Source organism: Budorcas taxicolor, chromosome 9, assembly GCF_023091745.1.
Source record: "Budorcas taxicolor isolate Tak-1 chromosome 9, Takin1.1, whole genome shotgun sequence".
Classification (NCBI taxonomy): Eukaryota; Metazoa; Chordata; class Mammalia; order Artiodactyla; family Bovidae; genus Budorcas; species Budorcas taxicolor.
Window position 1 is genome coordinate 28,475,487 of NC_068918.1, and position 21,847 is coordinate 28,497,333.

The window sequence follows — 21,847 nt, forward strand, 5'->3', positions numbered from 1 at the left end:
CTTATAAACTTATGAACTTATATCAATCTTGCTTTCATGCAATTAGTGTCTATAGCAGTGTTGTTTGATGAAAAGAAAAGAGATATTGTAGCTCTGATGAATCAGAATTTGAGATCTGATGATATTGTTACCAAGATTGTATCAAAAATATGCCAGTTTTCTTAAAAACTTATTTCCAGATGCACATTTTACTCAATAAATATCTGCAGTGTGAAATTTATCACTATCCAGTAGTTTGGCATGGAGAAGGCAATGGCACCCCACTCCAGTACTCTTGCCTGGAAAATCCCATGGACGGAGGAGCCTGGTGGGCTGCAGTCCATGGGGTCGCGAACAGTCGGACACGACTGAGCGACTTCCCTTTCCCTTTTCACTTTCATGCATTGGAGAAGGAAATGCCAACCCACTCCATTATCCTTGCCTGGAGAATCCCAGGGATGGGGGAGCCTGGTGGGCTCCCTATGGGGTCGCACAGAGTCAGACACAACTGAAGTGACTTAGCAGCAGCAGCAGTAGCAGTAGTTTGGCAAAAATCATTAAACCATTCATTCATTTGACAAACTTTAAAAAAATTTATTTTTGATTGAAGGATAAATGCTTTACAGTATTGTGTTGGTTTCTACCAAACATCAACATGAATTTGTTATAGATTTATCTATGTTCTCTCCCAATTGGACATCCCTCCCACCACCCTCCCCATCCCGCCTCTCTGGGTTGTTACCAAGCCCCCATCCCACCCCTCTAGGCTAAGCCCTAGTTTGAGTTCCCTGAGTCATACAGCAAATTCCCACTGGCTATGTGTTTTACATATGATGATGTTTCCGTGTTATTCTCTCCATACATCCCACCCTCTCCTTCTACCCCCTGCCCACCCCAGCTGTGTCCAAAGTCTGTCCTTTGTGTCTCCACTGCTGCTCTGCAAATAGGTTTATTAGTATCATCTTTAATCATTCAACAAACTTTTAATGTCTATTGCAGACCAGAACTGGACGTAATTCTATTTGTACATAGATGACAATATTTTTGCTTTTCTTGAAAAATTCACAGTTTAGCGAAATGGATAATTATGTTAATAGATAATCACAGCATTTTTATATCTCATCTCCTCTGAAATTAAGATTTGAGATGGCTTAGTTATATATGAGAAAAGATAAAAGAGAATGTATAGGTGAAATAAAATGACAGGAAAAGAAAATGAGATCAAAGAATAGAGTGTGCTCTAGAAACAGACCCCAAAATCCTGTGTTGTTGCCAGAAGTGATCCACAAATTTAACCTTGAATTTTTTAGCAGCCAGTCCAAAGAATATTGTTTACAAAATTCATGGTGTTCATAAGGGCAGAGCCAGCAAAAACAAATGATAAGACAAACTTACTTGTATTGAGATATGAGAGAAATTTCCCTACCAGATCTGTGAAAAAGTGTGTACAGTGTCATGTTGTGGTGTGTTCTCAATACCATGCTAAAATAAATGCAATATCGTGGCTCTTATAAGTATTTTGGGTACTATTCCTCAGCTCCAAACAAGACAGATTGAGATTCAGAGTGCTTCCAATGACCACAGAGCTTCTCTAAAAAAAGGAAAGTAGCCATAGTTGGCTTGACCACAAATAACTGTTCTCTGTACTATGTAGCCTCCCTTCTAACACACACACACACACACACACACACACACTCTCACAAACCTCCCAGTTACAAACATCATCGCCACAGCTAATTGGCCTGGGGAAGGGAGGGGCACTTGACTCAAGAGGAACTAATGTTTACAGACTGGCCAGTGGCCTTACAAGGCCATCTGACAAAAAAGGTTTGCTCAGAAATGGTGACTGAAGTTGAGAGGAAACAATTGGATGTTTTCTTTTGGAGTGTTTGATGTTAAGAGACACACAGAGGGAGGCAATTATTTGGAAGTGTGAGCAGGAACCAAAGGGCACAGAGAGAAAAGTTAGGTTGCAAAGGCCAAGAGGCAGCTGAGACAATAAATAGGCAAAAAGTGAAAGGGACACACAGAGCAAGGGATGGGGTGGTGATTTCGTGTGGACAGAAATGGTGTCATCAATAAGCTCCTGCTGCTGAACTGGGGCTGGAGAGCCCATCCCGGGAACTGTGGTGTTTTCTGAATGAGAGCGGGTTTCCCTGACTCTACTGTGTTCTGCTCTTCCTGCAAGGGGTCAAGGGGTAGGTTTGTGCCATTACTGTAGCTATCCCGAGAGAATCGCTGACTTTTGTCACTGACAGAGGAAGCCAAGTAAGTAGCTGATGGCACAATTTGAAGTGCAACTCAGTATTAGAAATCTTACAAAGGAGTAAACAGTGAGGTGCAAACATGTAGTGCTCAAGGTCTGTGTTGATCCAAGGAAAAAAAAAACATATGTATAATGGTAGGATTGCATGTCCTTCAGAAAATCTCCCATGAGTGTTACTACTATAATTTGTAAATAAATTCTTCACAAGGATTAAGTAGCAGAATTTCTAGTGTTGCACCTGAAAAGAATGTAGAAAGCAGATGTTGCCTCTAGTTTTATTAACACTGTGTTAGTCACTCAGATGTGTCCGACTCTTTACCATCCCATGGACTGTAGCCCACCAGGCACCACTGCCCATAGACTTCTCCAGGTGAGAATGATGAAGTGGGTAACCATTCCCTTCTCCAGGGGACCTTCCCAACTCAGGGATCAAACCTGGGTCTCTCGCATTGCAGGCAGATTCTTTACCCTCTGGACCACCAAGGAATCCCCATGGTCAATTTAAATCTGGAGGATAGGGTTGATATGCTTTCATAGAAAAATTTTAAATGTGGAAATTTTCCTCTGTTTATAGGTGGACTTATCCACGATTGCTAGGCTAAGGCAGTGCATGCTTATGCTAAGTGGCTTCAGTCGTGTCCAACTCTTTGCAACCCTATGAACTATAGCCTGCCAGGCTCCTCTGCCCATGGGATTCTCCAGGCAAGAATACTGGAGTGGGTTGCCACGCCCACCTCAGGGGTCTTCCCAGCCCAGGGATCGAACCTGTGTCTCTTACTGTCTCCTTCTGCACTGGCAGGCAGCTTCTTTACCACTAGTGTCACTTGGGCTAAGGCAGTATTGCCTAACAAAACAGAATAAACTCCTAGTTATAAATCTCAAACACAAATAAATGCAAATCCAGAAACCCACAGCTCTGTTTCATAGAACAGAGCTACAGAGATGTAAACATTTTAAAGTATGATAGACCATGATTGTTCCCTACGACTGTAACAAAATTTCCATTATAATCTCTTAGAACATCTTGTCTGATATGGCGCTGTTAGAAAGAACCAGTTGAATTTTAAAGTTCAGCTGCCCACGACAATGGTTTTAGTTTTATTAATAACAGAAATGTCCATTGCATATTGGAGACCCTCTTGATCATCACAGTGATCAGTATAGGAGAGGCATGAATGGAGGACTGGGAAGATGAAGGGAAGAAAAAACTCATCAGAACTACCGGGCTTTAGGACGGGGCACTGACTGAACCTTGACAAAGAGGGGCAACAGAGAACCCACAGACTCTGAGCCCCTGATGGTGGAGGCCTAGCTGAAAGCCTAACCTATAGCAGGCTTCCAACTCCTCTCTCCTGCTATGCATACAGGAGTCATTGCAATGCTGATACAGGCACAGGCAGAAGTGGCTAAGGCAGATGAGGGACTGATACAGAGGCAGTGTAAACACACACACACACGATGAGAAAGAGGGGCATCAGGACCAGCCTCATGGAAGATACTGACTTCTCTAGCAAATTCAGGTTGATACGATGCTCAGTAGTTCTAACTAAGATGGGCGTTAAATCAGTATACTGAAAAATTTCACAATGCAGTTATGTCCAATACATATCCTAGAGGAGTTGAATTCTGTAAGCCTAGGATAAAATTGAACTGGTGTAACTGGGTAATGCTTTCCAGGTCGTCCTGATCTGTTTCCTGATTAGTAGGATCATAAGACCAACCCTTGGTGAGAAATGAATTCCTAGATGTAAATGTCAGAACCCCTTTGGGATCTTACTCCATTTAAGTTGGAGTTTACTTTGTATGTACCTATGGTTCCTAGGTGGCACTAGGGGTAAAGAACCCATCTGCCAATGAAGGAGACGCAAGAGATGAGGGTTTGATCCCTGGGTCAGGAAGATTCCCTTGGAGAAGGGAATGGCAATCCATTCCAGTATTCTTGCCTGGAGAATCTCGTGAACAAGGGAGCCTCGTGAGCTACAGTCCATGGGGTTGCAAAGAGTCTGACACAACCGAGAAACTAAGCGTATGTGCTTCATTTAACTATTTCAGTTCAGTTCAGTTCAGTCGCTCAGTCGTGTCCGACTCTTTGCGACCCCATGAATCACAGCATGCCAGGCCTCCCTGTCCATCACCAACTCCTGGAGTTCACTCAGACTCATGTCCATTGAGTGAGTGATGCCATCCAGCCGTCCAACTGTATATAGTACATTTCAATGTAAGGATTAGGCCTAACACAAAATGGGAAAAACAAAAACAACTTGTTGGATTTAATTGATTTTGTGAAGTAAAAGGATTCTCAAAATTGAGTTTATTATTTTTTCATATTTTTTCCCTTAATTTCCCTTTGGTTTGCCAAGTCAAGTCAATTGACTTTCAGAAGTAATTAAGACTTCTAATTTATTATATTTATTGAGGGACAGAACTTGAGAAAGTTTCCAAATGTTTTTGATATTACTGTTACTGATTTAGAGAGCATTACCTAGTTTTTAGAGGCTTTACAATGAAAAAAAGAAACCACCAAAAAGTGCTACTTTTCAATTCCCTGACTGGTAAATTTTCTCATTTATGTCTCTGCAGTAGATAGATTTTTGGGCTTGATATCAAGAGAACAGTTTGGTTCTTTATGTTGGGCAAATTTCTTATCTTTTAAAAATTCTTGAATGTATCTGTCTGTAAAATAGATAGAAATACATCTGCTATACAGAGGATTTTCTAAAATAAGAATTAAATGAAATAAAATATAGTATACTGCCATCCACAGTCCTTGACCTAGTCAAATAGTTATTTTTCTTTGCCTGTCTTGGTAAGTTGGATTAAAACAGAGCATTGTGAGTGCTAAAATTCGACTATCTCATTCTCTTAGCAGGATCCTATGAATAGATTTGGCTTTGGTCATTGTGAAATGATCTCCCTCTTGAGATGACGTCTCCAGGCTGACAAGTTTCATGTTTTGAATAAAATGTGGAACTGTGCATTTAAAATTCCAGCTATGGGTTTTCCTTTTACTTTGAAATGTTCCTCTATGTGGAAAGTGAAAGAAAAAATTGAGGCAGCTGCCTGAATAATTTCAGCCAAACCAAAAAGAGGCTATTGTTGTGTGGATCATTATACGTGAAAGTGGTCCTTAACCTCTCTAGAGAAGTGCTACAGTTCCATTCTACTTTGATACAAGTGCATCACCTTAGAGTTGGAGAAATGTGAAGGATAGTATTTTAGCTAAATTTTATTTTTAAACTATTCTTTCATGAACTTCCTTGCTTCATTGGTTTTGTAACTTCATGGATTTATCTTATTGACCTTATTCTCTTCTACCTTTTGCCCTACCCTATTGGAGAAGGAGGCGATATATACTATTTTATGCTGAGTTTCAAAAAAAAAAAAATGACTAGTACTTTGAAAATATTTCTTGGGGGACCAAGCTGTTTGTATTTCCCTGGGGAGCTAAGAATAGGTGATGGGAGGATTTTGTGATCTCAATTTCTGCTTCATGAATCTCAACATGATACTCTTAAAAAAAAAGTCAGCTATAATGTATACATTAATTACTCAGAGAAATAGAGTTTTTCTGAAGGAAAACATTGAAAATTATCTACATAACAACTAAAACTTTGGAAGGGAAATGAAAGATGCTGTCAAATATTTGGATATTGTTTCTACAAAATAAAAAACAGGAGGTATTTTAAAATATTCAGGAATTTGGACTTGTTATTGCTAGAGCACCCAAATCTTAGAACATCAGTGTATTTGTTTTGTAAGGAACATCTATCCAAAACGAGGGTATTTCAAAAGAGCAGGTTCTGTGGAAGATTCTAATCAGATATGTTGTGAAGTTTTTTTAAGATGTGGATGCCTAACATGGGAAGGCAGTTGGAAATTCAGAGAAAATGTTTGGTTTATTGGAACAAGTCTTATACTATGACATATAAAACCTGGGGTTCTGTGCTGATGACTGGTGAGACTTTGGAAAAGATATTTCTCTTGTGCCTTAGGATTGTCACCTGTGGTGTGTAGTTGTGAGAGACGGCTCTGGATTCAGAATTAGCCAACGGGAAGAGAAGTGGGGCCTCATGTAACTGTCAGTGTGCTATTATTGCCACTTCATTTTTCTCCCAACGCTGCTATGCTCCCAACCCCTTCGTGATAAGAACATTTTCTCTTCCAGGTCCATTTAATTTAAAATATTTGTTAGAGTTGAGGACTGTGAGACCAGGTAATGGGTCATAAAAAACTCAATTGAAAAAAAATGGAGAGGTTGAGAACATAAAAACTGTGGGAATACTGGAATAATGAGTTTGGATACACATGTACATATTCACACTTACTCAAGAGAGCTTCCAAAAGAGAGAAATGAAAAAAAGCTGAAAGGAATAGCTGAAGATTAGGGCAGAATAAAAGAGAAAGTGATACAATGGAGGAAGATAAAATGACCAAGAAAGAAAGAAAAACTATTAGTTTTTCATATTCTTCAAAACGGAATATGCAAGGAGAGAGAGACAAAGAAGGAAGAAAAACAGTAAGAATTCCCTACATTTTCTGAAAGGAGAGATAAAAGTAAGATCCTTAAAGGCAGCTTCCAAGATAGGAGCTCAGAGAACTGAATATTGAACTCTATATCTTTTAAAAAAATTGAAGCGTATTTGATTTACAATGTTGTAAAAGGGGACAGAAGGGGTAAATTAGGAGTTTGGGATTAACATATACACACTACTATATGTAAAATAGATAACTAACAAGGAACTCTTATATAGCACAGGGAACTATGCTCAATATTTTGTAATAACTTATAAGGGAAAAGAATCTGAAAAAGAATATACATTTTCTTTTTCCCTTTGCTATACACCTGAAACTAACTCAGTGTTATAAATTTATGCTTCAATAATATTTTTAGATGAAGTTAGTAGTTATACTGGTTAGTGTCAAATGCTATGGCTCAACCACAAGTGAAGTTTATTTTTCACTCCATCCAGAATGGATGTTCCTTTGTTTCAGGTTGGGAGGAGGAGGGAGGACTCTATGTTGTCTTCAGGGAACCTGGATGGCAGTGACTCTATCATTTTTAATATGTGAAGCTTGCTTATGCTCTGGTTATTAGCATCTCATGCGGTGGAAGGGGAAAGTTTCTCAGGACGTTTTATACTCCAGGCCTGGAAAGAAAAGGCAGCAATCATTTCTGCATACTTGCCATTGACCGAAACCCAGTCTTGTGACCCCAGCACAAAGCAGAGGGTCTTGGGAAATATAGTCTAGCTGAAGAGGAGAATGTACTCTGATGATAGCTAGCAGTTTCTATTAGTTGCTGACATTTAAAACTCACAGATTTCTCACACACACACACACTCCAATTTCTAGCTTCCCATAAATGGAAAAACCTGGCAATTCTGATCAGATTCCACATGGCAACAATTGGATGGAACCACGTAGCAGCTCGCCTTTGGAAGGAGCATCCTATCTCCAGGTTGCTGTCATCCTTACCACTTCTATTTTTGTCCCAACCCCGGTCCTACCTCACTTCATCCAAGCATGATTGACTCAAGCGTGAAGGGATTATACAGTTAGAAGCCTTCTTACAGTGTAGTGCTTAGTCACTCAATCGTGTCTGACTCTTTACAATGTTGTGAACCATAACCCACCTGGCTCCCCTGTCCATGGGATTCTCCAGGTGAGAATACTGGAGTGGGTTGCCATTTCTTCCTCCATGGGATCTTCCCAACCCAGGGATGGAAACCATGTCCCCTGCGAGTCTTTCATTGCAGATGGATTCTCTTACTGCTGAGTCACTGGGGAAGTCCTTGGTTCATTAAAACAAATAAAAACAACAGCTAAAACAGGAAATTTTAAAAAAGGTTCTTTAGACTTTTACTACCCCAAAGTATGATAATTTACTTTTTTTGCTTGATTATAATCTTGCATCAAAATCTTTTCTTTAAACATATGTCTTCTGATGAAACTCAGAATTATCTTTTTTCTGTATCTTTTCTTCTATAAATCTCACACACAATATCGCTTCTATAATGTTCAATTTTTTTTAATTAAAGGAGCATTTAAAGACATTTATAAAGCACCTTGAAGGAAGAATCCTTTAGATTTTGATAAGTTTGTCCCCAACATACCAGCTATCTCATTCACATCTGATTTTTAGTGACTCATCCTTATCAAATTGTTCCGAAGTATTCAAGTTAGTTTTTACAGAGATAATAACTTCTATTTTACATTCCTATTTTATTGGGTGAAATAATATTTTAAAAAATCATATAATTTACAATAACAAATACATTTGTCATAAGTAAGTTTGAAGATAAGCACAACTGACTTTTGGTAAGTATGTTAGTTCAGGTAAGCATAAGTTGCTATAACAAAAAAGTCCAACATAGAATAGCTTTACTATGACAGAAGCATTGATATGTTTTCACAGAAGGTTTCAAAAGCAGGTGAGTAGTTTAGGATGAGTAAAAAATAACTCTTGATGTGATTCTTTTGTTTGTTTGTTCGTTTAGTTAAAGATAAACTGTGATATACCTACTTTCAGTCCAAAAGTTAGAGAAGAAAGGAGAGTCCAATGCAAGCAATACTATAAAGGAGACAACTGTGAGGTTGTACTTTTCATTACTACTCATATTCTATTGGCCTAAATCTGGTCTCCTAGCCTTGGATAGCTACAAGATGGCTGGAAAATGTAGTCCATAGCTGGCCATGTGTTATCATAAAGAGGAAACTTCTATTACTGAAAGGAGAGGATGAATCTTGGCATTAGCAGTCTCTGGCCCCATAAACATGGAAATGAGTCTTATGTACTATTGTATCAGTTAGATTTTGCAGCACAACAAACCTTCCCAAATTTAGCTATAACAACAAACGTTTATTATTCCTCTTGATCCTATGGGTTTGTTTAGTACTTCTGGTCTGGTTGGCTTAATGGGGGCTGTATGATCTAGGGTGGTCTCATTAAGATAATTTATTTCTGATTCATTTGGTCTCTCATCCCCTGATAAGCTGGCCCAGGATTCTTTTTATAGGTACCTCAAGTGTATAAAGCAAGAAGAGGGCAAGGTTCACAGAATAAGCAGTTTTCAGTTTCTGGTTATATACATTTGCTGAAGTCCCATTGACCAAGGCAAGTCATATGGCAATTCCAAGATGCAAGGAGTAGAAAAATAGGCATTGTCTTATGATGGCAGAGGCAGCAATATCACATTGCAAAGAAGAGTAAACACAAGAAAGGGAGGAGTTTGTGATCATTTTTGTAATTTACCACAGCAAAGAAGCAATCTATTAACTTTGAGGGTTCAATTTTTTTTTTTTTATAGAGAGAGTATTGTGTACCCAGGCTAGTCTGTTAAATGAAAATCAGACAATAAAGTTTCTATCCATTTGTTATGATGTTTGTTCCTCAAAAGAGAAACAATTGTTTACCTCTACTCCTACTTAGAAATAGGGAAGGATTTTTTAGGTAAGAACACCAAAGTGCAAACCACAATATAAAGGTTGATAACTAGAATACATTGTGATTAAGAACTAGTTTCCTTAGAAATATAAATAACATGAAAAGCCAAGTACAGACTGATTATCTATGCAGCATATTTAGCCAGAATGGATTATATATCCTCAAACTCCTGAAAATCAATAAGAAAAAGATAAATAACTCAATAGAAATATGGGGAAAAAAAATACCCAAAGAGTCATTTCAGGGTAGAGGAAACTCAGAGGCCAATAGACAAATGGAAAAAGGCTCAACTTTATAAGACACTGAGGAAGTGCCCATTGAACTCTGAATCAAATACCATTTCAACTCTTAAGATTGGCAAAAATTAGAAAGCCAGACAATGAATGTTGTAAAGGATATGAAGCAATAAGCACTCATGTATTTTGGACAGGAAATAGTATAAATAGTTTAGAAAATTACTTGGCACTATTTTGTAGAGTTAAAAATATGCATATTCTATGACCTAGAAAATTACTCCTAGATAAATAGAGTAATTTCCACCCATGTGCACCAGGAAATGTGTATGATAATGTTCCCAGCAGAGCAATGCATGTGAAAGTAAAGGTTTGGAAACAACCTAAATGTTCATTGACATGAGACTAGACAAATATTTTTTATCTTTTTCATGCCATGTCAGTTATACAGCTGTGAAAGTCAGTTAATCATAGCTCCTATATATATATGTATCTATACAAAATAAACAAGTATCAGTGTGAGTGGAAAAAACCTATTTCAACAGGATAAATATAAAGTGAGCATCTTTTATATTTTTTAATTTTTAAATCAATTGCTGTTTAATTGTTTGCTTGCGTTGGGTCTTCGTTTCTGAGTGCACACTTTCTCTGGTCGCCAAGAGCTGGGTCTAATCTTCGCTGCGGTGCATGGGCTTCTCACTGTGGTGGCATCTCTTATTGCAGAGCACAGACTCTAGGTGCAGGGGCTTCAGAAACTGCGGCTCTAGGGCTCAGTAGTTGTGGCACATAGGCTTAGTTGCTCCATGGCGTGTGGAATCTTCCTGAACCAGGAATCAAACCTGTGTCCCCTGCACTGGCAGGCAAATTCCTATCCTCTGTACCACCAGGGAAGTCCTCCAATGTGAATACCTTTTATTAAAAAAAATATTTTTGTATTAAAAAAATACAAAAGCAATATATCGCTAAGGGATACATGTATATGTCATAAAAACATTGGACAAAAAACAGAATGAAGAAAATTTCAGGATGGTGGTGTAGGGTCAGGATGGGATGCATGAGAATGTGAATAGTATTGCACTGTGTGTTCTTTGGTGTGTATGCACAATTTATAGTTTTAAGAAAAAGGATAGTGGCTTGTTGGCTAGTATTTGCTTAGAGCTTTTAATCAGAACTTCTAAAAATATTTCATTAAGGGTCCATTACTCCTGAGGGTTTCAGGATAGAATTAACGCCCTTTGCTTTAAGCAAAGAGGGTCTTTGAATTCAGTAACTTAAAACATATTGACCATTAATTTTGCATTCTACTTCATATTCCAGTGATTATGTTAATATTAAATTTGAGCCATTGCCATAAATATTAGTAGAATTTAAGTTTTAAGGAAATTAACCATTTAATTCTATGGCTTTAAGGACTCCCCAACAAACCATAGTATATTTCACATGGTAAACACAGGTTTACTATCCTATAAAAAGAGGCAATATTTAAAGTTTTAAATTCTGTGGTGGTTGTAGAACAACAAGAAAAGTAAAGTGGAGAGCCTTAAAAAGGAAAAACAAAAAATTACTATGATTTTGAAGGTATCAAAGAAAGACAGACCCTTACCTTGTATGTAGTATTATCATGTCATGTATGACACTATTATAATTGCTTGTGTCATGGACTGCATGCCCTCCTAGAATGTAAACTCTTTCTTGTCAGAGTTGTTTATTTTTTTTTATCCTTGTATGACAGCAAAATGAACAGCACACAGAATGCTCTATAGGAACTCTCTTGGCTCGCTTTCTAATTGCAGACTATCAGATTGCAATTTTGGCAGACAAATCCTGGTGGAGGAAGGACTGTGAGCTGGCCCCTTCCTTTGAGATCTCATCAGTAACAATTGCCATTTCCTTGTTGGCATCAGGGAGTGATGCGCTCTCCTTAGCTCATTCTGAAGTGAGTGGACATGAGCCTGTCCCTTAACACCACACAGAGTGACTAGTAGCCTTAACAGAATGTAGTGGATAGCAACAGAGTAATATAGCTTACTCAGGAAGTAAGTTAGTGACTGGTTATTCTTGCTCTCCAGTCACCAGTCCAAATGTATACTAACTGCTTTGCCAAATTCTCATTCTGACTTCAATATGGCAATGGCCATCTTTCTCCTACCACCCTATAAGAGTTCAAGGATATCTCGATTCTAGAGTCAAGAGATTGGGGCTGCAGAAGTGAAGGGAATCCAGTTTATCCACAGTCTACATTCTGCCTTTTCAGTCATAATTTTCCATCTTATGATCTATGTAATTTCCATATAATTAACAAAAGGACCACCTTTCCCCTTAAGTGAATACCAGCTCCAACAGGTCAGTCACATAGGGACAAAAATGTTTAGCCTCAGTACAAGAGATAGACCAATTTGGGGAGAATAGAAGCTGGAGGGAGCATGAACAGCATGACTGGCAGGGCTGGGGGCATTTTCCATAGAGGTGGTTTTGACAAATGTTTGTTGAGGAAACAAATTTTAAAGGGCTAGTTGAAAGTATTGAGTACACTGCAATGATCAGAAGATGCAAAAGAAAACTGAGGAATGAAAACATATGAAGTAGAAAAGTAAGCAAACCAAATTTTAGAAAACAGAGTAATATTGAACAAATTATTATTATTAATTTTTTTGTTGCCAACTTTTTTTAAAACCATAGTCAAGTGTGATTCTACTAATGGCATGTACCAGCCTTCTGATGGGGACTTTTTCATGACCTAATGAAACAACTGCAAATAGGAAAACAGCTCTCAAGGTGGAAAGAGAGTCTAGGTATACCAGGTTGGATGTTTTTCAAGTCTGATGTATATATTTACTTTAGAAGTCTGAACACATGAACAATCAAGAGAGCATTCCTCAGATTTGGCTTGAGGCAAGTGATAGCCTCATGTCAAGAGGCTAGTTAAATGGGCACATCACTTATAATGTTTTGTTTGTTCATTTTTTTTAATAGGAAGGGAGAATTATAGAAAATCTGGGGATAAGAATTATTCATTCACCCAATACACATTTATTGTACATTTCTACATGAAATACTCTGTGGGGTTCTGGGGATATGAGGACTATTTAGACATAGTCTGCTATTCCCCAGTAGCCTAGCATCTAATGCAGATAATGTACATTAGCGTGAACATAAAAGACCTCTAAAGGGTTAAATAACAAAAACTATGGGAATGTGCTATGGTTAAGATCTATCAAATCTGAACAGTAATTGTAAAATAGAAATTGATAGACTTGAGGGTTAGAATACTATAATGATTGGCAACTGTTTATAAGAAATCTAAAAACTGATATAAAATAGATATCAGTGGAATAGATTATGTAATAATTTCTGATTAAAACTGTGTACAACTCTATGGTTGCAGGAATGGTATCTTCCCAGAGAAAGGTACAAGGCTCATAGCAAAGAGCATTTTCTGAATGTACTTTGTGGAAACAGGATCAAGAAAACTGAGATAATTGGAGAGAAGGAAATTGGAGAGAAGAGAGAAGGAAAGCCAGGCAGCCTATAGTTACAGAGGGAAAGCTTACAGTATTTTATCCTTATTGGTATAAGGAATAACAAGAAATCATGATATTGAGGTGACGATTTTCTGGAACTGTAGTAAAGTCCAAGTACATAGGTGGGTGAGAGAGTCAAGAGAACTGGTAAGCAGAGCAGAATGCTGAGAAAAACTGACAGTGAGACTGATGGGGGGCAAACCACAAATATTTCAGAGTATAAAACTTCTATGCAAGTTTGAACTGTAACATCAGTGGACATGCTGTTTGCTTTGCTGGAGAAATGATTGTACCAATTTATGGTTAATATTTAAATACCTTTTACAATTTCATATTTTAAAAGTTGAAATTGGAATGTGATAAAATATTTGGGGCTAAATGTATATGTAAGGGGTTGTTAATATACCATTGTCATTGGTTCCTCCCTTCCCATCTGAGGTAGAAAAAAATAAACCCAAAATACATCTATTGAAAAGTAATGAGAATTCTAATTCATTCTATACACATTCATTAATGGCTTGTTATGGGTAAAACATTGTTCTGGATTAGGAAGCTACTGTAGTATTATGTTACTTTAATTCTTCTTAAGCATTTCGATGTCTTTCATTTATGGTTACTGTATAGCTAGTGCTTTTAATGAAGAGAAGGGTATACAACACATGAGTGTTTGTAAACGTTAGTTTAATTCCAAGTCAAATTCTACCAAATTTCTCAGACTAAATAAAATAAAAATTGTAGGCCTCCATGGGCATCTGATGATCATACTAAATCATACTTTAAAATTTTTCAGGTCAGAAAAGTAGCAGGTAGATCTAGTTTCCTACCAGTGGCTATCTTTCTCTTCTATCCATGTTCCCAGTTAAAAAACATTTCTCTCCTTAGACTCTTTTGAAAATAGAGTTGGTCATATAATCACTGTTTACCAGTGAGACCATAAGAAGAAATCTGGTGGAAAAGGACTGAAACTTCTATGATGTCTTTTAGCCTTTGTTTTCCCCTGTTTCCTCCCGGGAATATGGCCATAATGCATCAGTCATCTTGCAACCATGAGGATGTGACAGCGTTTGAAGCAGGGCAGAGAGAAAGAGAGCAGGATGGGTCTCTGATGGCACTGTGGTGCCACTTACTCCAGCCCTTCCATCTTGAGACTAACATGTTTTGTGAGAAAAATAAATTCCTATTTGGCTCTGTCTCTGTGGTCAGGTTTTCATTTCATGGAATTTAAGAGAGGGAGAAAACAATAATTCTAGAGGAAGAAATGGGGAAAAAAAAATGGGACAAAACACAACACAGTAGAAAACTATTTTCTCATACTCCAAATTCATATACATTTTTATGAAGTAGTAAATATTTCTACCTAATGAGTTATAGCTCATTCAGTAAGTGCTGTAGCTCACTGATTCTAAGATGTACCTTTTTTCGTATTTTTATATATTTTTATCACTGACATTGGATGTTTTTCAATTGCTGTTGGCTAGGTGGCACTCCTATTGTGGATGTTATTATTTGCACACCTGCAAAAGAACTAGCAGAATTAGTGTCAGGGGCTTGAAAGAAAATTCTGAACACAATGATAGAGCTTTCTTGTAAGAAATTCTGCATCATCATGTCTCTCAATTGCACAGATGATGCCACTGTGGGGAAAACAGAGGTATCAAACCTATGTACCAATTCTCATACAAAAACATGGTAAGAGAGTTAAACTATGCAAAAGCTTTTTAAATGCCTTAACCTATCTATTTTGCTGATGTTTTCCTTCTTATAGATGCATACGAGTAATGTATGATCCAGAATGAATTTAAATGGGCTTGTTTAGTATGTATAAAATTAAAATTCTAAGAGAAGAAAAGAAGTAAGGGTAATAATTTAATTTGCAATTTTTTAGTCATTCTGTTGTATTAGTTACCAAGTTGTGTCCGATTCTTTTGTGACCTCATGGACTATAGCCTGCTAAGCTCCTCTGTCCATGGTATTTCCCAGGCAAGAATACTGGAGTGGGTTGCCATTTTCTTCTCCAGGGGATCTTCCCAACCCAGGGATCGAAATCCCATCTCCTGCATTGGCAGGCAGATTCTTTAATTCTTTTACTGCTAAGTCATCTGGGAAGGCCCATTTAATCATTCTTAGTGGCATATAAAATCATGGGTTGTTTTATAAGATATCACATCATAGGTTTGATAACATACCATAACGGTCTGCTTAGCCTGGAGTAACGGTTGGGCTTTATTTTCATGGCATGATGTTGTATTAATAATAGAACATAGGCCTTAGGGAAAAAGAGGCCAAGGTAACAATGTCCCAAAGTAACATTTTGTGGCTGTGTGCAATGGGCCTAGCAGAGTCCCTGGCAGTTATATTGCCTTAGAGACTCATCCTGTGACTTGCTCTAAATTCTGGGCTAAATCCAGAGGCCAGATCCCAAACTTGACAGGCAAATTATATATATATTTGTAGGATGAAGTGATTTCTAAAAATTCAAATCAGTTTCATATACCATGCAGGTTTGCCTGGTATTTTTAACTTCTCTTCAAGTGTAATGTTTTTGGATAATATATTTATACTTTTGCCTTTTAGAATTTGTGCATCTGAACTGAATTTCAGTAACTATATTGACTTTTCTCATATAGAATAGGTTTTAATATGCTTATTTTAAAAGGGAGAATCTGAAGTGTCAAGACATAAATGACTTGCCTAAGGTCACATAGCTAGTAAGTGGCATAATAAGGATTAGAATTCACATTTATCTGTTTTAAAAGTCCAAGTTCTTTATACTGTGTGTAAATTAAAGTAAGCCTCCCCCTCTCTAAATCACACATAAGAAAATACTGGAATCATAGAGTAAATTGCTAATGTGCTATGCTTAGTAGCTCAGTCATCTCCTACTCTCTGTGACCCCATAGAAGAAGCTAAATATCACAACCAAACTGTGCAAAGTTCAACTGTAAAAATTAAAGCAAAACAAAACAAAGCTAGTTTGTATTAGAAAAGAAGAGGAAAAAAATGAAAAAGAAGATGGAATGGAATAAAATTTCCTACATAATGAATAGAGAATAAAAGAGTTATGGTTATAATGATAAAAAAATTTTTTTAAATGTTTTTGACAAGGACAAAAATGATAGCTTGATTGCCAAGATGCTTTTTTTTTCCTTTGGTTAATGACCTTTTAAAGGAAGTCAAAATGGTGGAACATGTTTTGGATGATTACAAAATTTCCTCATTGAGAGTCTGATTTCCCAGTTTCCTGTCAACTTGAAAGTGATGATATAGAATCACTGGCTTTACAAAGTGGCAGCAAAACCAGGTATGACAAAGACTTGTTTAGTTTGACTGGCCAAAAGTTATTAAGATGATCAGTGCAATTTATGATGTGTGACTGTCTGAGCTAAATGTCTAAGCCGGTCTTTAGAAATTAAGTTTCATTTGAAACTCACAAACTGATTTTTCACATATGTAACCAAGCCTTCCCATAAATAAGAACTTCATTCCCAGAGTGTTGAAAATAATGAGAGGGGTCCTGTTAATGGATTAGAAAGAAGATCCTGCTGTGCTCCTGAGGACAACACAAGCCTTTAATTTGATTAGACAAAGAATTGAAAACTTGAGAAATTTTAGAAAAGTATTCAAAACTGCATAATTGTATTTTTTAATTAATTTCTTTTTAGTATTTTGAGTTAAACCCAACAACAAATGGATATGTATTGTTAGCTATGGCTTTTAAACTTCTAATATTTCTATTTCTGTATTGTTGATATTTAATCCATAAAACTATTGTCTGATACAAATTATCTGACATATAAAAGATACTTTTTTTTTTTTTTTGGTACTTTGAAATGAGAAGGAGTTATTTTCCAAACACAGAAAATTAACCATAAAGGCTATGGTCTACTCCAGCAGGATACATTATTTTGTTTTTTAAGAATTTTTTAATCATACACTATTATTTGAAGCAAAGAACATTTTCTCCCTATTATCCTTCTCTACAGAACTAAGCAAGATGTAACTTGAACCTGGGGAAGCTAACCAGACTCTCCAGTTTGAGAAAAGGAGCATGGGTAACTATGTGAAAGCTATAATCAGGAGGCTTTTTGTTTGAATAGAAATATTTCAAAAGCTTCTCTTGGCAAAGCTTAATATTAGGTTAAATCATTATGAAATTTCAGTTTTATAGGCTCAAAAAGGGATGAATAGCAATAACGTTACATACTTCCACATAAGGCACTGAGATACTGAAATTTGCTAAAGATGTAATGATTATTGACTCAAGAGACAAAGAGCAACTTTGGGAATAAAAAACTACATTGCCTGTGAGAAGATAGATATTAAACGAAAGTAACTGTGTCAAGTCTTGTCAAAGTGAATCCCTGGACCAGCAGAACTGCATCACTTGGGAATTTAAAAATGCTTACTGTAACTCCTCCCTAAATCCTATACTGGGGGGGTGGGGGTGGGGAGGGGGCTAAGAAACTTGTGCTTAAATTAGCCGTCAGTTGACTTTGATGTATGCTAACATTTAAGAACCACTGGACTATGTGTTTCCTAGCATAAACTATGTCCTCACTATCAGTGAGACTTAAATTGAGTTGAACTTGCATTTATTAAGTTTACATGCCACTGACAGAGAAAACACAACAATGGCAATCTTTTTACTTTATACATTTGATCATCGGTATTATTATATGTTCATAGTACTGTCTTTTATGCTATCCTTTCATTCTCCCATCTGGAAAATCTTTGATGGTAGTAGGAAATGCTACTTTTGTCTTATCAAAGGAAGTGAGATTTTGAAGACAGAAATAAAGCCACTTGGCACATATTTAATCATAGTTATAAGGTTTTTAATTCAAAAAAGTAAAGACCTAAATGTAAGAGAAGATGGTTTGCTAACTGGAAAAATAAATGGTAAGAGAAAGGAACTAAGGGACAGAGATTTGTACAGTGTCTAGTGTTTCGAGGAGTTTTAAGGTAGTAGAACAAACACAGGAATGCCGGTCTTATAAGCAGGTCCAAGACTGCTGCTCAGAGCATGAAACCAGGATTATAGGTTCCATTAACTTGCTAAGGTGGAGTATATTAGCTCCGTTAGTGTAGAGTTATAGCAGAGCAAATGCTCTTTTGTGTTTTGAAACATATTTTTTCAAGTGAGAAGCAAATGGAAGTAATGGATAGAAAATACCATTAAAATGATTGTTGGATTTATATCTGAAAAAGTGGGTTTCAATAAGATAATGGAAAGTTTTTGACATTCTTGATTGCTAATATTTTGAGATTCACCATTTTGTAATGTTCTATTATACTTGAAAATGTAAGATTTTATTATTTTAAGCATCATCAAATAATTCGAACCATTCCAATTCATGAGAAGGCTTAGATATGACACACATTTTGTCATGTGTGTGACAAAAAACCTACAACAAATATCAGCCCTAATGGAGGAGTTCCAGGCCCAGTTCATTTATGGCTGAAGAGAAGACAAGAATGGTCACATTCAACCCTGCTGGCATAACACTATGGGAGCTTTTAGGCAATGAAATGAGTAAAAGAACAAATAAGTACTACAAGGGTAGAGACAAAAATAGCCTTATACTATGTACCAGAAAATTTAAGAGGATCAATATATTGTTAACATAATAAGAGGACAAAAAGAGACTTGAATAAATGTAAAGATATACTTAATATCACATATATTTCAATTTTTCAGTTTAATATATAAATGATATCCATTCAAAATCCCAAGAGAATTTTTGAGTAACTTTAAACATTGATTCTAAAATATGTGTACAAAAATAAAGGTCCATGCATATTTATAGTAATTTTTAAAAAAGAAGCCAAGGAAGAACTTGTCTAAGCAGAACTTCAGGCATATTACAAAAATGTTTAAAAAATGTTGTACTAAAAAAAAAATTTAAAAATGTGGTACTAGCATAGGAATGTATAGGTAGACAGTGGAATGGAATAAAGTGCAGAAAGAGGAGAAAAAAATGTGATTGAGGTGACACTGGGAAATTAGCAAGGAAAAGATGGATTCTTTAATATAAGCAATAGAAAAATTAGGTCAAGACATGAAGAAAAATAAATTTGTAATTTATGCTTCATATTACACATATTGCAAGAAAAGAGAAAGAATCCACTTCAAGTGAATTAAAGGCCTAAATTTGAATGGCAAAAATCCAAAGCTTTTATGGAAGAAAATACAGGAATTTATCTTTGTGATCTCATTTAGGGAAACCCCAGCAATATCCCAGAGCATAAGTGAGAATATCTAAATATAAACATTGTTTTTAACAAAGGATTCCAGAAGCAAAATTAATTGGCAGGAATGGATTAGAAGAAGATATTTATAATGTGAAAACAAAGTACATACACAACGTGTATATTGGTTTCCTGCAAATGAGAAAATTTGTAAAGCCAATAACACATGAATGAAATATATGAATAAGAGTTCAGGAAAACATGGGATAGGGATTGAATAGTTAATAAATAACATATACTTACTAATTTAAACAAAAATGAGTTATTATCAGATAGACAAAGGTTTGAAAGCCACATAACATCACGTTCTCATAACATCAGTTGCTAGTGGAGTAAGGTGATGTAGTCATCTTGGGCAGTAATTCACCAGTATTTAGTGAAATTAAATATTCATGTAACTATGATTCAGCAATCCCACTCCTGGTGAGCCTCTCACAGAAACTCTCCTCATATTCATAGGAAAATCTGTTTCTTACAGTGTTAGCTATGTTAGAAAAAGGGAGGGAGGCAACTGCATGTGCCCATCACCAGAAGAATATGTAGGTATCATGTGAAGATGCAAACCGTAAAAACTAGGTTTACCAAGGCTATTGGGATCTCCCAGGAGATCCCCAGTAAGGAATGATCCTCTTCTTTTCTTGGATTCTGCATAAATGGAGTAATAAAAGCAAGACTCCTTGAAAGTCTAAATATTACTCTTATTGTTGGATAGTGCAGCATTGGAAAATATAGTTTAGTGTGAGAGAAAAGGGAACCACTACCTGAAAACCAGGGTAGGCAGAGTCTCCGCCTCTGAGCAGAAGATAAAGTGGACCCCCTGCAGGCAGCTAGGACGTGTGAGAAAATAGGCAGAACAGAGCAGAGCATGCCAGCCAGCCGTTCTCAAACGTACCAAGGGAGAAGTCACTCTACCTCTCAAAGGCAGAGTGCAAAACAAGGCAGAATGGGGCTCTTTATAGGAAATTGACATTCCTTGTGAGGAAGATTAACAATATGGGTAGATCTAAAGGCATAATATTGGTGAAAAATGTCAGGAATCAGACAATTTATAGTTCAGTAAAATATACACATGTTATTTTTTAAAAGTACCCAAAGAGCATATTTTTGAAGGTTGCAAATACAGGAAACATACGGAAGGTAGATTAGAAAGGTGGGGAGTACATGTACTTTGTAGATGTACTATGGGAGATTTAAAGTTTAAAAAAAATAGTAAAAGAGGAGTTTTGTACAGATAAAGGAAGATAGTGTCACCTGAATTTAGGTATATGAACAATTTACTCCTGTACTACTGGGATTAAAAAGGCAACATTAGGGATGCAGAGATGATATGGCATTTTTTATTATTCTGTTATTTGCATTCGTATATATGAGCAAAAAAAAATCCTACCACAAAAATGAAGTTAATAAACGATAGCAGTTATCCCAGAACTCAAGGGTGGACCAAGTATTAAGCTTTTTTTCTCTAGGGTTTAGAATCTTTTGAGAGACGGCTTTCATTTTTACACAAAACTTTTACTTCTAAGGAGAGATGATTATTAATCAGATGATGTTTGTAAGAGAGAAGGGAAATCAAACAAATCATTTTGATGTTCTAGGTACTTTTTTTTTTAAACTTCCTGTGCTTTTCACTTCCGGAGCATGCTTTCTGCTATTGTGTGTCCCACTAGTGATTGAGACATGTCGTTAATTCAGTTTATCTTGTTCCCAGAATCTGAGGGGATAAACAGAACCAGTTTTGCTATTTTTGTTACATAAATATCTTATGAGAAATCTGCTAGCAAACTGCCCCGCCGTGGAGCCAGGCAGGGGCCAGGCTAGGGAGGAGGGGATTGCCAGCTGGGCTGGGCCTCCCTGACTCAGGGATCCTCGAGACTGGATGCCATCTTGAGGCAACTCCTGCTTGGGCTGTGCATACAGCACAGGGCTGCTAAGCGGCACCCACTCCGGGACTTGGAAAGTACCCCTCAGCCCCACAGTAGACAGATGGTATTTCTTCTGCGTTTGTGTGGAGGGGGTGGGGGAGTGGTGGTAACAATGAGCAGCAGTAGCCACTTGACAGGCTCCCTGCTGCCAAGAATTTGCATGACGAACGCTTGCTGCCATCTGGAGAACTTCAGCTCATTGAGGAAGAATCAGCATCTCAGCCTCACGATTC